This window comes from Pseudophryne corroboree, chromosome 7, assembly GCF_028390025.1.
Source record: "Pseudophryne corroboree isolate aPseCor3 chromosome 7, aPseCor3.hap2, whole genome shotgun sequence".
Lineage (NCBI taxonomy): Eukaryota > Metazoa > Chordata > Amphibia > Anura > Myobatrachidae > Pseudophryne > Pseudophryne corroboree.
In genome coordinates this window covers 248,364,862-248,377,828 of record NC_086450.1, presented here as the reverse complement: position 1 = coordinate 248,377,828, position 12,967 = coordinate 248,364,862, and the positions used below count along the sequence as shown (strand labels likewise).

Sequence of the window (12,967 nt, the reverse complement as noted above, 5' to 3'; positions counted from 1 at the left end):
TTAGGTATGGCATACCTTCAGTAGCGGATCTTGCCACGGGCAAGCAGGACTTTTGCCCGGGGCGCCGCCTTCCGGAGGGCGCCGCACCAGGGCAAGATCCGCTACTGCCCAGCTGCCCTCCGCTACTGCCCCCAGCTGCCCGCTGTGACCCGCTGCCCGCTCCGAAGGGAACTAGACGCGTAGCGTCTAGTTTCCCTTCATGGAGAGGACCTTTACTGTGCGGTGCGCGATGACGTCATCGCGCACCGCCCAGCAAAGGTCCTCTCCACGAAGGGAACTAGACGCTACGCGTCTAGTTTCTCTTCGTGGAGAGGACCTTTGCTTTGCGGTGCGCGATGACGTCATCGCGCACCGCACAGCGTTTCAGCAGCGCTACTCTAAACAGGGGGCGTAACTGACCACGCCCCCTGCACGAAACCACGCCCCCTACTTCCCGCCCGGGGCGCAAACAGCGCTGGAACCGGCCCTGCATACCTTATGCCTATGCTATTCCTGCCCCACGGGCTAAATGCTGCCCTCTCCTATGACCTCTTTCCCCAGTACCCTCCCACATTAGCTGTAGGTAGACTTAACATTATCTGATACCAGAAACAAAGATTTCAGAAATGTCTCACTCATCTGGCGGACAACTATGCAATAGATAGCACCTTTCCTTGTGTATACATGCCTATTTCCCTATAGATTGTAATCTTGCGAGCAGGGCCTTCCTACCACTATGACTGTTTGTTATTACCCAGTTTTGTTATATCATTGTTATTTCCAATTGTAAAGCGCAACGGAATTTGCTGCGCTATATAAGAAACTGTTAATAAATAATAATAAATAAATCTGTGCAACACTAACATCACTAGTACTCCATAGATTAAATGCAAATTATACAATTCTAATCTGCAGAGGGCTAAATAAAATCACTTGTACAGATTCCTTTACTTCACAATACAATGACTGTATTTATTTGTGCAAAGTGACCCTTTACACAGTAAAACTGCAGTATTTACCGGTGTATGCACAGACCCCTTACAGACAAGCTGTTTTATACCCCTTTTACACCGCCAACTTGTAACACGGGTTATTGCATATGAGCGTGCATAACCTGTGTTGATGTTTGGTGTAAAAGGGCCCAGCTGGAATAATTCAAGTTGAGTGAATAGCACGGGTGCTGTGTAAACGGGAGCCAGGTTACATCGAGCAGGCGCCCCCGTTCACAGTGTATGTACGGTCGGTGCTTGGAGATCATGTGATCTCCAAGCGCCGTCACGGCTGACATAACCCGGGAATCCACCGTGTCAGGCTCCCAGGTGCGACCCGCTAAAGTAGGTTTGAAAGGGGTATTAGTCACCTGTGCATAGACTCACTAAACACCATAATTGTCTTTTTTATCTGTCCAGGTACACAGTACAACTATGTTATTCAACTGTGAATGCACGGTAGGGATGGACATAGCACCGCGGTGGTTTGCAACCATCAATGTTTTTGTTGCGATGGTAGTAGTTTTACTACTACCAGTCCCAGGCCCGGCGCTACTCACTCAGCGAAGGGATGCAAAGCAGGTAGGCGCCAGGCAGGAGAGGCGCTCTACCTGCCTTGCATCCCCGCTGCTGCACCTGCTGTATGTCCCCTGCTGCCGGCTTCTGTGCCTGTCATTGCATGACAGGCAGCGGCGCCGGCAGCTTGTAGCCTCCTCCTCCTCCCTGTGAAGCGGCTGGGGCTGTGTGCAGTGCGGGCAGCGGGTCCCAGAAAGGGGGCGGAGCTACCAGTCTCGAGGGGTGGGGCTACACGGCGTGGAGGGGGCAGAGCTACATGGGACCAGGCTGCTGTACAGGGGGAGCGTCAACAGTGGTGGCCTGTCAGACTTGGTAAGAGAAAAATGTGTATGTATATGGTGGGGGTGTGTATGTGTCTGTCAGAGTGTGTGTGTGGTGTGCGTGTATGGTGTGTGTGTTTGTGTGTGAGGAGAGTATGGTGGGTGTGTGTATATGTTGTGTGTGGGGAGTGTATGGTGTGTGTATGGTGGGGGTATGTGTGTGTGAGGTGTGTATGTGTGCGCGCATTATAGATGCTACTACTGGGGGGCATTACTTATAAGGACGCCACTACTGGGGGGCATTACTTATAAGGACACTACTACTGGGGGGCATTACTTATAAGGATGCTACTACTGGGGGGCATTACTTATAAGGACGCTACTACTGGAGGGCATTACTTATAAGGACGCTACTACTGGAGGGCATTACTTATAAGGACGCTACTACTGGAGGGCATTACAGATAAGGACGCTACTACTGGGGGGCATTACAGATAAGGACGCTACTAGTGGCCGGCATTACTTATAAGGACGCTACTACCGGGGGGCATTACAGATAAGGACGCTACTACTGGGGGGCATTACAGATAAGGACGCTACTAGTGGCCGGCATTACTTATAAGGACGCTACTACCGGGGGGCATTACTTATAAGGACGCTACTACCGGGGGACATTACAGATAAGGACGCTACTACTGGGGGGCATTACGTATAAGGACGCTACTAGTGGCGGGCATTCCAGATAAGGACGCTACTAGTGGTCGGCATTACTTATAAGGACACTACTACTGGCGGGCATTACGGATAAGGACGCTACTACTGGTGGGTATTACGGATAAGGACGCTACTACTGGTGGGCATTACGAATAAGGACGCTACTACTGGCAGGCATTACGGATAAGGACGCTACTACTGGCGGGTATTACGGATAAGGACGCTACTACTGGCGGCCATTACGTATAAGGACGCTACTACTGGCGGGCATTACATATAAGGACGCTACTACTGTCGGGCATTACGTATAGGGACGCTACTACTGGCGGGCATTACGTATAAGGACGCTACTACTGGCGGGGATTACGTATAAGGACGCTACTACTGGTGGGCATTACGTATAAGGACGCTACTACTGGCGGGCATTACGAATAAGGACGCTACTAGTGGCGGGTATTATGTATAATGACGCTGCTATTGAGGGGCATTATGTGAATGAGAAGCACTACTATGTGCGACGTAATGTGAATAAGATTGTGCTACGGTGTGTGGAAATTCAAATGGGGGCAGGGGCGGAACTGTGGGAGGCAGTGGAGTCGGCTGCCGCCGGGCTCCTGACCACAAGGGGGCGCATCTCCTCCACTGTCTCCCGCAGCCTGAGAACTGCGCTGCTATTGTGGACGGAGGAGCAGTCACTGACACGGAAGCTGCCTCCTGTAGGGAGAGATGGCACTGGCTGCAGCTAGGGGGAGCTCCAGAGCACAGCTCCTCTTCTAGCCAGCCGAGGGAAGCTCTCTGCTCCGTCAGCCTGATGATGAAAGCCAAAGGTAGACACTGTGTGGGGGGTAGCGGAGAGGTGTATTTGGGGGGAAGCACTGTGTTTTGTGTGTGCTTGTTTTTAAGTGAGGTGTGTGTGTGTTTTTAATGAAAGTTGTGCATTCAAGTAAAAGGCATGTGTGTGAGTGATGTGTGTGTGTGTGTAAGTGAGAGACATGTGTATGTAAGTGAGAGGCATGTATGTGTGTGTAAGTGGGAGGCATGTGTATGTAAGAGAGACTTGTGTGTGTAAGTGAAAGAGACGTGTGTGTGTGTGTTTAAGTGAATGAGGCGTTTGTGTTTTTTTTATATATATATCTAGTGTTCACGCTAGGTGTCTGCACCTTTTTTTAGACAGATGAATCCCACCCTGCCCGTTTTTGTGCGCCCTACCAACCCGCCGTTTTCTGCCTGCCGTACCCCGCCACGCCGCCAGACCCAGCCGTGCGCCGCCGGACCCGGTAAGCACATGAGAGTCCCCCTGGGCTAAATTAACCTTGTAAGTATTTTGCAGCTGTAAACTTCAATCTCAGTGCTCTCTACCTGGTGCAGTGTGCCTCAGTGCTCTCTACCTGGTGCAGTGTGCCTCAGTGCTCTCTACCTGGTGCAGTGTGCCTCAGTGCTCTCTACCTGGTGCAGTGTGCCTCAGTGCTCTCTACCTGGTGCAGTGTGTCTCAGTGCTCTCTACCTGGTGCAGTGTGCCTCAGTGCTCTCTACCTGGTGCAGTGTGCCTCAGTGCTCTCTACCTGGTGCAGTGTGTCTCAGTGCTCTCTACCTGGTGCAGTGTGCCTCAGTGCTCTCTACCTGGTGCAGTGTGTCTCAGTGCTCTCTACCTGGTGCAGTGTGTCTCAGTGCTCTCTACCTGGTGCAGTGTGCCTCAGTGCTCTCTACCTGGTGCAGTGTGCCTCAGTGCTCTCTACCTGGTGCAGTGTGCCTCAGTGCTCTCTACCTGGTGCAGTGTGTCTCAGTGCTCTCTACCTGGTGCAGTGTGCCTCAGTGCTCTCTACCTGGTGCAGTGTGCCTCAGTGCTCTCTACCTGGTGCAGTGTGCCTCAGTGCTCTCTACCTGGTGCAGTGTGCCTCAGTGCTCTCTACCTGGTGCAGTGTGTCTCAGTGCTCTCTACCTGGTGCAGTGTGTCTCAGTGCTCTCTACCTGGTGCAGTGTGCCTCAGTGCTCTCTACCTGGTGCAGTGTGCCTCAGTGCTCTCTACCTGGTGCAGTGTGCCTCAGTGCTCTCTACCTGGTGCAGTGTGCCTCAGTGCTCTCTACCTGGTGCAGTGTGCCTCAGTGCTCTCTACCTGGTGCAGTGTGCCTCAGTGCTCTCTACCTGGTGCAATGTGTATAACGTGCTCTATCTGTCGCAGTGTGTAGGAGGTTCTATCTGGTGCAATGTGTATTAGGTGCACCACCGTGTTGTAATAAAGTGTTTGGCCCCTATTATGAAACAACGCCGCTAGATTTTTGGAGCGCGCCTTCGGCGCGCACTGTCCATGTTTTGGCCCATAGGTATGGGAGCACCAAGCATTATAGTATGTACCTAAGTTTGCCCATCCCTCCCCGTGATCAGCACCCTGCCGTAAAAAAAATCCTACAGTGAACACTAATTATATCGGCACACCACTGCGCCAAAGCATCTCCATCGAGACCTGCTGGCGGGTGAGGGAGCACTGTAGGTGTACTATAATGGTATGCTGGTGTCTGTTTTATTGTAATAACTGACTTGGTGTGCGTCCACTTTGTATGTGTATCTATATTACTACTGGGAAAGGTACCTGAGCACGCTGCTACTGTTCACCCTTAGTGCCGGATAGCTACATATGGTATGTGTGTGTATGTGTATATGTAGGGGGGCACCAACATTTATCATGCCTCCGGGCGACTGGGACGAACTTACGCCACTGAATGGGGGTACTATTGTGTGACCACGCCGCTTCCTTGCGAGACTACACCCCTTTTCCTGACACACGTCAAAGGTGCGCGCTGACCTTTTGTGAAGTATGGGAGGGCGCAAATTTATAGTTTGCAGGGGGGTGCCGAACACACTAGCACTGGACCTGACCAGTCCCATCCCCGGACACCATACTGCAGAGTGTTGCGTAAACAGGACTTTTTTTGCGCATGCGCTAATCATACAATATTTTTTTTCTATTGAATTCTTTTGATGCGGTCAGTTACCATTGCATCGACAGATTAGATGGCGGAAGCATCCCTAATGCACAGACCCTGTACACTATACAACTGGCTTATACACAGGCCACTTTGGAAAAAGGGAATAGAGCCCAGTGCCATTTTAAACAAAGTTGGAGGGGCGACAATTGAATCGAGAGAGGAGAGCTGGACTATACCACTGAGAAGAGTGAAGCAGACAAGGAATAAGCAGCTAAGATACAGTGGACTACCTCAAGCAGACTGGCTGAGACATATGGATTCACGCAGAGGGCCCCACCAAAGTGTGAGCTGTATCTACCTTTTTTAGGGGAAGTATACTGAGTATTATATATGTGAAATAAAATCATTTATACATAAGCAGGACTGTTCCCAGCGGTCAGCAATGCAGGGAGGCGTCGGACTGGAGAGTCTCTCTGCTCATTCCGATGCTTGCTGCTTTTGTCAAACTGTATTGACAGGCAGCAGCAAGCTCAGGCAGTGCAGAAGCACTTCAGCACTGATCCCCCAGCACCACCTCTCTCTGATCCCTACATACAGTAAGTCTCTCCACACTAAAACAAAAAAGATAATAGATGTGCATATAAAGAACATTTGCTTGTTCTGTTGGAGGGAAAATGGTTTTCAAGGGGTAACTGTTTATTTGCCATGGGCAACATCAACCCTAGTTATGCCTCTGTACATAAGACATCACAAGAATTGTCCACTATGGCTCATAGGGTGGTATTAACTTCTTTTCACCTCCTTCAATACCCGGTCTGTTTCTGCTGATAGGCGTGGTATAATTTCAGCTCACTACCCCTGCAGTAGCGAGGGCACCCAACCCGTTATGCAGCTAAACCTGATTGCTATGGGTGTAATATGTGCTTTAACGAGGATCACTTTAGAAAGGAGATAGGGCGTGATAATTTGAATACCGCCCATAGTGATCTATGTGAGCCCTGTAGGAATAACTGCCACTCTGGCCAAGTCTCTTACCAAGCGACTAGCACAATTAATCACATCATTATTCCGCTGCATTTAATCTGGGGAGATAGCAGCATGCAGGGTTCAGTCAGTACCATATAGTTAGTGGCCTGCACCTGATCCCATTCCATCTCCTCCTCCTCCAACAGATAAATGTCTTACTCTTTTAATTTTCATTCTACTCTATCTGTTCTTGTCTATGTCAGCCTCTCAGCCCTTTTTTCACCTATACTAGCATTCTGCCCTTTTCCTGTAACTCACTGGCTCTCCCCAGTTTCACCCACTGCCTGTCACCTACTGACTGTAACCCACTAACACTCTGGCACCGGCCTGTTCATAAGCATCCATTGTTGGGAACAGACATAGGGGTCAATCTAATTAGGTGCAATTTGTGAGGTGTGAGTTAAGCTGATCATACACTATACAATTATCTGACAGATCATCTACCAGATTTGGCTGGTTGTAATAGAAATCTGGTAATGGATGAGGGCAAACTACAATTAACCATTTGCTCCCAAACACTGAAAAACGGACAAAAACTGTCGTTCAGACAAATTGGCTAAGTCCGTACAGTGAATTACACAGGTTCTGTGGCTTGATGTACATACTCTTACTCATCCACATCTTCGCATATACAGTATCTCTTATTCATGCTCTACAAATTCTAATATACCCTTATTCATCCATACATTATCACGTACCTTTTATTCATATACCACATATTCACAAGTACCCCCTATTTATATGCAAATTTTCATGTACTTTTTATTCATACAAATATTCTTGTGTACTCCTGATAATCCACATATTCTCATTAACAAGAAAGTATGGGGATGTAGTCAGGATCTCGGCTGTCGCCATCCCAGCGGTCACCAAACCGGATGAGGAATTCCGATAGTCAAATTACCGACAAATCCCAGTGTTGAGTATTAGGGTTAGACACTAGGAGGAGGGTTAGGCTAAGGGAGGGGACGGTTAAGATGGGGACGTTTCAGGGTTAGGCTGTGCGGGGATTTAGAATACTCATCAAAATTTATCAGGAAAAGTATGAGCTGCTGCATATATAAAACATTGATAATTATGGGACAACACACCCATCAAGGAAGTAGTAGAATAGTATGTAATAACATGTGAAGTATTCCACTTATAAAGCAGTACTAAATCATACAGAAATAGCTAAATTATAAGATCATGACAAATTTGTTTCATGCAAATATCATAAAGCCATAACATTTATAAGGTATTAGTGTAATCTCCATGATACATTTTTATTGCAGGTGGTGTATGAGCATGACTACTATGTCATGCAGTCTGTTATGGCGTACAATGCAGACTTTGTACAATATCTATGATGCAGAGAATTAACCAATATTTACACTATCTAACCATTCACTGGGAGATAGTGATGTCATTAGTTCCTGGTGAAAGAATAGGCCTCATTTATTTGGATTCCCCTAGTTCAGGTCACACAACAGGATCATGCACAGAGCATTGGTAACAGAATGGCTTGTGTGAAGGTAGATGTGTGACCTCCATATATTCAATACTCATGTCTGGAAAACCTACCCCATGTTTACAGGTCTATCACTATAGAGCTTATCAAGGGCCCAAACATTACTTATTCATGTCACTGTTCGAGAATGATGACAAAACATTTGAGCGAGGTTCGGTTTTACTCGGTTTTACTCGGTTCTCAAAACGGCATCTTATTGGCTATCCAAAACACGTGACATCCGTGAGCCAATAAGATGCCGTTTTGAGAACCGAGTAAAACCGAATCCGCTCATCACTAAAAACATATGGATCTCATGGTATACAAAAGAACATATAACAGATGAAAGGATTATAATGTATGAATGAACACCCTCATTTACAGATGGAGGTTGCTCACTATGGCTATTATGGGCGATTATTCAGTATCAGGTATGCGCTGTGAAATAAATGGCTCACGAGGCACTGGCTAGAAACAGAGCCAAATTTACACACAATATATGAGCCCAAGGGTTTATGTGGGCATTATACACAGATGCAGCAGTATATAATGCTAGAGATTTTATGAGTTTTGATTAGAGATGTACAGAAAAGTCAGGCAGTTGAGTGCCATAGACTTTTTACTCCAGAGTTTTGACTATAGAAATGATTACAATAATACAAAGAAGATATTTCTAATATACAGTATTATTAGAATATATTTTTCTTATTAATATTTTATTTCTATTATTAGAATATATTTTAGAATACATTTTTCATATACTTTATATAGCACATACGTAAGTATGACAGGAAAGGCTCTGCCTCACTTCACTATCAGCACAACTTTTCTCTGTGGTCAATGAATGCTTAGTCCCAGACTATCAATCAGCCAACCTCAGCACACTGCTAGGAACAGAGACGATACAATGGATAAATGTGAAAACAGTGACATTCTTATAACCACTGTTGTGGCTCTAAACAAAGCTAATCGCTATTATTCATTGTTTTCACACATGGGCAATGAATATATGAAAGTATCTTGCACCCACATGTATAACCAAATACCTCTTGCATGGAGTTTTACTATATGGCGGCTAAGCAACATGAAAAGGCTTTGAATATCATGTAGTTAGATGAAAAGCAGCAAAAATCGCAAGCCAGTTACAAATGTATGATAGTCCAGAAGATTCACAGCAGTGCCATTTGCATGCATTGCTAGGCAAACAGTTTCTGACTATTTGTTTGAACAAACCCTTTTGTTTTTGTGGTACAGTTGTACTTTTTTTTTTTACGGAAATTGTGTCAATAAATAAAATAAACAAATCACTCCAGGACTGCCACAGCCAAAATTTGTTGCCATTCTAAATTGAACACATTAATACCTAATCTTTCTTTTAGAGTGACCAGTCTCCTGTGGAGCCCGTCTATTCCCCATGGTCCTTACAGAGTTCCCAGCATCCACTAGGACGTCAGAGAAATACGTAATACAGTATATCTTTGTGAAAATCCTATATTAGATAAAACCTGACGCACCAAGCCCCCTCAGGTTATAGAATATAGGGATAGCAGGTTGAGTGAAAGACACGAAATGGACACCACTCAGCTATCAAATGCACACACAAATAGTCACAGTCTGTACAATGCAGAGGTTATTGCTAACAATAATACTGCACTGGACTAGCTTACACAGCTATATAACAATAGATATAACAGTACACAGTAAGAACTGGATGTATATCACAGGGTAATTGTACTAGGAAACCCTGACTAAGTGCACTCTTTCTTAACTAACACTGACTAAAAAAGGCAGGTAGAATACTTAAGTGTCTTGTAAAGTCACAGCACTGACAACCAGGCGGCTTTACATAGGAGGATTTGCCCAAGCATTCCCAGGAAGTGTGAGCTGAGGGATAATGGCGCCGCAGACACAGCCAGGGAGTGAGGGAGAGACAGATATGCAGCTCCAGGGCGGGAACATTTGCAGAAAATGGCGCCCTGGGGCTGGGGGAGGGGCTCCAGGTCTAAGCCTTATCCCCTCTGCTGGCAAAACCACCGGGTACTGCGGGCTACTTGTAAAAAAGGTTTAGAGAGAAAACCTGACCTGCACCCATGCCCTGGTGATCTAGTGGGATCGCCTGTACTGCCACAGTGTCCACCGCCAGGGCGCGCGATAAAGTGCAGGTCCCACGAGCGGAACCCACTTACCTCCTCCCGAAGTGCGGCCACACGATCCCGGAGAGCCCCAGCCGTGTGTGACTAACTTGGAAGAAAACCGGAGCCTCCTGCTGTAGGTACCCGGCAACCAGGGCACGGGAGTGTACGGCGCCGCTGGGGGAGAGATGGAGCTGCAGCAGGCAATATCTACTGATATCCAGCACAATCTGTGCCTCTGCTGCAGCCATTGTAGTCTTCTTTTTTCCTCAGAAAAAGCTTTTATAGAGCTGCTGTGAGCAGCTCTTCCTGTTACATGCTTGCACTGCAAGCACCAACTACAAACTGAGCTCCTGTGCACGGAGGCGGGGTAATATAGGAGGCAGCGCTATGCATCTTGGGAAGAAGGTCAAAGCTTTTGAGCCTGTTGGTGCTTCGGATCAAGATCCTACTCTACACCCCAATGTCTATCCTTGTGGAGCCCAGTGTACCCCGCAGCATAAAGAATACTGAAGTGTCGGAGAGCAACCGACACTACAGTAATTGAATATACTCCTTTGAAGCCACAAGACCTACTGAGTTATAAGACAACTTTGCCACTACTGTATACTTTGTGATACATCTTGCCTGTCTTCTCTAAAAGACAACTTTGTCATTGATTGTCATCCTTGCCTGTCTAAACCAATTACTGCCAGCAATAAATTATTAAATTATTAGGTCACAGCAACCAGAGCTTGTTTGTGCCTTTTTTGGAACTGCATACTACATGTGTAATTTATTCATTACTATAGTGTAATAATTTTCAAGTATCCTGAATCAAATATATTTTCCCCCTTTTAAGTTTTATGTAAATCTGACTATATTTACGGAAAATAGGATTTTGGTACTTACCAGGTAAATCCTTTTCTTTGAATCCATAGGGGGCACTGGAGTACTCTTGGGATATGGACGGGCGTAGCCGAACAAGGGCACTGAATATTTAAATTTAGGACCCTCCCCCCCCTCCATATCCCCGAGTACCTCAGTGTACGACCTCAGTGTTTTTTACTGAGCGAACAGGAACGATATAGAGAGGTTGACAATGGAGAATACCTATAACATAACGGACAACAACAATGTTGACCCATAACCTTACTGTCAACTAAACAGTTGACACCATAACCGATAGAACTTTATAAATTTGAACCAATCGGTGAAAATGTGTTACCATAAGCTCCTCTGAGCTTAATATCAATGAAGTAAAACTTGTTACCCTAAGCTCCCTTGAGCTTAAAACAACCCAGGTAAAACTGCTCTGGGTGGGCGTCCAGTGCCCCCTATGGATTCAAAGAAAAGGATTTACCTGGTAAGTACCAAAATCCTATTTTCTTTATCATCCACTAGGGGTCACTGGAGTACTCTTGGGACGTACCAAAGCTTCCCTCGTGGGCGGGAGAGCTGTTTGATACTTGTAACAGTAGGCAGCCGAAAGCTAGATGCTGATGGCGCCACCATTTATAACGTGTAAACGTGCACCAACATGGTGCACATGAAGGCTATATAGCCGCGTTTTAGACACTCCACGACCCACTGGGTCTGACATTCCCACAGAACCTGTGGGATGAGCTATTACTGACGTAGGCGATTGTAACTTAGCCTTAAAGTAAACCTGACTTGTAGTCATTATTATTACCCAACTGGATAATGTCTGCTAAGAAACTGGCTAACCCCAGTTGGCAGTATCATAGAGAACAAACAACGTATGCATATCACGTACTGTTGACGTTCGGGACATATATAAACGCGTAATGCGTGTACCACATTCAGAATTCTAGAATGTGCTGTCCACACAGGAACCCCTATTGGTATATTGATGTGAAGAATACGAAAGCGTGATTCGTCCGAAGATCTGCTTTGTCATGAGAAAACTCAAATACGGTGGCTTGGAATACAAGGCACCCAAATATGAAAACAAAACCCTTGCTGAAGCCAAGGCTATAAGAAAATTGTTTTCCAAAGTGAGAAACTTAATTCCCATTTGTTGAAAGGGTTCAAAATATGAAAACTGTAAGAAATCTGAACCCAACTTCAAGTCGCCTGGCGCTGTAGGTGGGATAAATAGAGTGTGAACTTTGATGACACCTTGTATAAAGATGTGTACAGACGCCAATAGAGGCAAACGTCTTTGAAATTAAGTTTACCACACAGATACCTGCACTCTTCGTGCAGATCAACGCAGTTTTCCATCCCACCCTGTTTAACAGAATACGGGTTACTTGAAGGATGATGTTGGAAACTTCCGAGGTTTACACCCTATGTAAGCACACGAAATTTTGTAAAAATTAGCTGCCTTAAACGGCTTACTATTTCGTAACCTGGTTAGTATAACCGATACTGTAATGCTCAATTTCTTAAGAGGGCGGTCTGCACCCTCCTCCCGTCAACCGCAGCTGCGGTACATAGATAATAGGTACATAGGTAACTATGGGTAAACTAACGTTCCCTGATGTAACAGGTTGGACGTATTATGAGCGGGTCAAGATCGTGTGCAAGTATTCCTTGAACATTCGAGAAGCAACTTCTCCGAAACCCATGAGCTACCACCAGTATGACTGTGACAAACTGTCTTATGAGCCGTTTTGACAACGGAGAGAGCAGCTGAAACTGGTGGAGCCAGATACACGATGCTGAATGACCACATGAATGTGAGAGACTCCACCGCCACTGCCCTTGTGATCTGTTTTGTACACATACTGAGCTTTTGTAATTGTGGCGAGATGCCATCATGTATACTTGAGGGTAACCCCCTTCTGTGGACTCCCATATGAAACACCTCTGGATTTAATGTCCAGTTTTCAGGATCCAAATCCTGACGGGTGAGATCCTCTGTCTAACAGAT

The 12,967-nt window shown here is 46.2% G+C and overlaps 1 protein-coding gene across 8 annotated transcripts in view; it reads right to left on the bottom strand.

The window, feature by feature from the left end:
* Nucleotides 1-12,967, bottom strand: part of KALRN (kalirin RhoGEF kinase) — a 1,402,249-nt gene that overhangs the window by 92,112 nt on the left and 1,297,170 nt on the right. The gene's annotated exons all lie outside the window — the stretch shown is intronic.